Genomic DNA, 4,691 nt, shown 5'->3' on the forward strand with positions numbered 1-4,691 from the left:
ATTTTCTCATCTTAGTTACTCTTCTTGCAAATTTGAATATTTTCTTATTTTAATAGGAATTTTTATAAAGGATTTTAACACTCTTTTGGCCATGTATTTAACAGCACTAGTCATTGGTGTACTGCAAATAACAGAGATCAATATGATTCGCCCTCATTTTAAGAATTTGAACTTTGTAAGCTGGGCAATATCACTGAGCTCGACGATCGTAGGCCGACACAATTGCATGATTTAAGAAAGCAGCGTGACAACGCGTGCTCAACGGATCCCTTTTTAATGACGATAAGTTCAGACTGCCATCGACAGTCCACAGACGGCGCATCGTCTAGCGCTCACAGAGAGCGGAATTGGATTCGTCGTGCGGCGGTCGTACGAATTATATAATCTGAGTACATTCTTGATTGTTTTAAAATCAAGAATGTTGACCTTTCACATGATTTTATGTATTTTTGTTGAAATTGTTGAAACCTATTTTAGCCAACTTTTTACCATTTTAACTTTTACAATTTTAACACCTGGGATGCCTCATATTTAAGTTGTCACTTAGTGCGCCCTCTAATGGTCGTGGTTAAATAGGAAAGAAAATTATGACCGTGGATACATGTACATGTGAGCTATGTATGCTGGCGTTTGCATAAGAATAAAATAATTTGGTAAGTTTGATGTTTTTGTTACCCAGTCAGCAGCATGCTGACTGGGTTCTGTTTCTGAGCAGTTTCTTACCCAGTCAGCAGCATGCTGACTGGGTTCTGTTTCTGAGCAGTTTCTTACCCAGTCAGCAGCAGGCCGACTCGGTTCTTTCTGAGCATAGCAGTTTCTTCTTTCTTTCTGGCAACAATTTAAAAGGCTACTAGTGCAAACTGCTGGACCGATTTTATTAAAACTTGGTCAGTAGGACCAGTGCCACCTCCCTTTTAACAGCTTGGGGTCAAAGGTCACATAAGGGGCATGGGGTCAAATCGTATAAAAGACTACTTCTCTACAAATAACGAAATAAATAAAGGTTACATAGGGGTCATTAAGGTAAAAATATTTTTTTTAAATAAATAAAAGACTTCTTCTGTCACAAATAACAGAGCACAGTCTTGTCCTGGGCACATATGTATTAGCATAAGGTAGGGTCTCTATGGTGTCCAGCAATTTAGGGTCAAGGGTCATTAAAGGGTTATTCTTTTGTTCTATCTGGTAACATTTCAAAATGCTACTAATGGCAAACGATTGGACCAAACTCAATCAAATTTGGTCATTAAGAATCAGCAAAACCTCCTACACCCCAGTCTGGGACCAGAGGTCACATGAGGGTCATCGGGGTTAAATTTTCAAAATAGCCCAATTGAGCTCAAATTTACCAGGAATGATCCTTAGGACCTTCTAAACACGAAAAAATACTCTTCACCTCATAGGTCAAAGTTCATAGGTCAAAGGTTCAAAATGTTACTTATGGCAAACGATTGCAACGAATTCAATCAAATTTGATCATTAAGATCCAGTGAGACCTGCTACACCCCAATCTGGGGTTACATAGGGTCTTCAGGGTCAAATTTTCAAAAAAGCCTAATTGAGCTCGAATTTACCAGGAATGATCCTTAAGACCTTCTAAACATGAAAACAATACTCTTCGCCTGTAGGTCAAAAGTCACTTATGGTCATTATGGTGAAAATTATCAAATATTGCTAGTGACTAACGATTGGACCAATTGCATTATACAGACTCCTACCAAACATGGGGTGTTCACAGCTTGAGGTCAAAGGTCACAGTGGTTATCTTAGGGTCAAATCATGAAATCATTTTCTATTGAACATAGTATCTCTAGTTCTTTCTTTCTAGCAACATTTTAAAAGGCTACTAGTGGCAAAATACTGGACCGATTTAATTAAAACTTGGTCAGTAGGACCGGTGTTACCTCCCATTTATGTGTTGTTCACAACTTGGGGTCAAAGGTCATTAAGGGGTAATTTTTATCTTTTTTCTTGAAACATTTCAAAACGCTACTAGCGCCAAACGGTTGTGCCGATTTCAATCAAACCTGATCAGTATAACCTGTGACACCTCTATACATGGGGTGTTCACTGCTTGGGTCATTGATATAAAAAATCCCAAAAAATAAATAATAGACATTTTCTGTCACAAATAACAAAACACAGTCTTGTCCTGGGCACATATGCATTGGCAGAAGGTAGGGTTTTTATAGTATTTAGGGTCAAAGGTTATTCTGTTGTTATATCTGGTAACATTTCAAAATGCTACCAATGGCAAACGATTGGACCAATTTCAATCGAATTTGGTCATTAAGAACCAGTGACACCTCCTTCACCCCAGTCTGAGATTAGGGGTCACATAGGGGTTATTGGGGTCAAATTTTCAAAATAGCGCAATTGAGCTCAAATTTACCAGGAATGATCCTTAAAACCTAAACATAAAAAAAAAAATCACCATATAGGTCAAAGTTCATAGGTCAAAGGTCATTCTTTTTCATATTTTTTGATGTAGCTCAAGTTCATTACTTTGTACATTGTAAGTATGTTTAATATGCTCTTAATGTCAATTAAGGTCAAAGATCAAAAGTCACAGGGGTCATTTGGTTGAAAATTATCAAATATTGCTAGTGACAAAGGATTGGACTGACTGCATTAGTGAGACTCCTACCAAACATGGGGTGTTCACAGCTTGAGGTCAAAGATCACCGGGGTCATTTGGGGATCAAATCCTGAAAAATGACTGGGTTCATGTTCTATTGAACATAGTGTCTCTAGTTAAGTTTATGTCGAGACAAGAACAACTAGAACAACAACAACAGTAATAATAATAATAATAATAATAATATTAATATTAATATTATATATAATAATAAATAATAATAATTGCAAAGAGGTGTGTTGCTATGACGAAAGGATTGCCCACAACTACCAACGATCCGGCTAAGAAGGAAACTTGTTGTGTAACCGAAAATATCCCAATTTTTTAATAGCTATAGATATTAGACCTATGTATCAATAAAATCCTCAGAAAATGTAATCTAATAAATGATATACTGGCAGGCCTCGATATCAATATTATAATTAATAATCATTATATTTTGCTGATTTTTCTTAATTTTAGTGCAGCGAAGTTATTAGACATCAGTTATAGTTTTGTCCCAACACTACGGAAGCACCTAAGTGCGACTTGACAACATAATTATCTTGACAAGTTGTCAAGTCGAATGGCACTTAGGTGCTTCCGTACAACACAAAAGAAAGTGCGTTGACTATTGGTTTTAATTAGACATGACCAAGGCGAGCGTCACGCTTTGATGCGTAAACAATTAGAGACATACGATTCAGTGCTACCGAATTACGCACCTAACGGAAAATATTGCGAATCACAAGGGAGTTTGTGGAGGGATCATACAGTACGGATCGTCTCCGTTAAAGGTAAATATTCAATTTGATTTCCGAGGCCTAAATCCAATAGTCTTCCAGCAATAGTATTGTCTCTAACATTAGTACTATACTGCAATAGGCCTAAATACAGTATTGTGATGTGTAAGCCTTTAGACTTAACCATAACCTGGTCATTTTAACCTGTGTCACAAGAAAGCGCGTACCGTAAACAGCAGTCAGCAATATCCATTCCCAGTGTAGTCTATAGCTACTGTTCTGGGTCACGGTAAATCGCCCACCCTAGTATCCTACCACGATTGGAAGTTCGCGATATTTATTTCTTCGGTTAAGCAAGGAAGTAATAACGAGCAAGGTATGCCTCTGCGAGGCCTCCCGATGAGGTGTAGTCATTTGATTATGACTCAGCTTAGTATTTTGAGTAGGTCTACTACAATTTTAGCATATGATTATTGACGAAGGCAGTTGGCCGAACACTTATCGTAATTAGATTTTAATATACAGTAGACTTCATGGTTAATATAAGAAAAACAGCGAGACGCTTAATTGTTACTTTTTAAGGTAAACATGACCTTGCGGGCCCCCTGATGATGTCCGACCCGTTCTATTAATACAGTACTTCAAAACAACCATCTGCGAGGCTTTATTCATTCGGTTCCAAATATATGAATTATCCAGTATCGGATCCATTATCCAGTATATAAAGTAGATAATCACAATTATTATTTCAGGTATTCAATTCAAAATATTCTTATTGCTTCAATATGCCATAAGGGCATTATCCGCTAACAAACTTGACACAATACATGCAATACAAATTTATACAAGACAAAATTCAACAAGATGGGTTTTGAAGAGACTGCAAAGGAGACAGTGTTGGCCTACATGTTGAGAGCTTGCTTTATAAGGGAAAGGGAGATTGAGAAAGGGTCAATAGAGAGAGAATATGCGCCCGGGGAAATGGAATAAGGAAGGAATGATGTTTCAAAGCGGGAGGTGCGACAAGGGATGGGGCAGGGGTGGCGCCTGGATTTGCCCGAGGGGTGCCGAGGTCCCCGGCGGTGGGGGAGGGGGATATGCCCCAGATGAAGGGTCAGATTTTCCCGACGAAAGCAAAGAGGGCGTGGTCGAGCTTCGATTAAAAGGCTTCGAAAGTGGTCCAGGGGGTGAAGATGAATATTGACAATTTAGGGGTTTCAAAGGCTTATTTAATCGTTTTTTTGAGTCTACTAAAGGCCTATGTAGAAAATACATATAATTTTTTTTTTCTCCCCGACGATTTGTGCTTTTTCTCCACGACGGGGGTGGGG

General features: G+C 38.3%; 1 protein-coding gene across 1 annotated transcript in view; it reads left to right on the plus strand.

Moving 5' to 3' along the window:
• The first annotated feature begins 3,292 nt into the window (after positions 1 to 3,292).
• Positions 3,293 to 4,691, plus strand: part of LOC117109123 (phospholipid scramblase 1-like) — a 19,309-nt gene continuing 17,910 nt past the window's right edge. Inside the window, exon 1 of the mRNA XM_033251372.1 lies at positions 3,293 to 3,414. The gene's annotated coding sequence lies outside the window, so the exon portion shown is untranslated. The remainder of the gene's footprint in view (positions 3,415 to 4,691) is intronic.

This window comes from Anneissia japonica, unplaced genomic scaffold (genome assembly GCF_011630105.1).
Source record: "Anneissia japonica isolate Jap-2015-1 unplaced genomic scaffold, ASM1163010v1 scaffold288023_len281633_cov177, whole genome shotgun sequence".
NCBI classification, from domain to species: Eukaryota; Metazoa; Echinodermata; class Crinoidea; order Comatulida; family Comatulidae; genus Anneissia; species Anneissia japonica.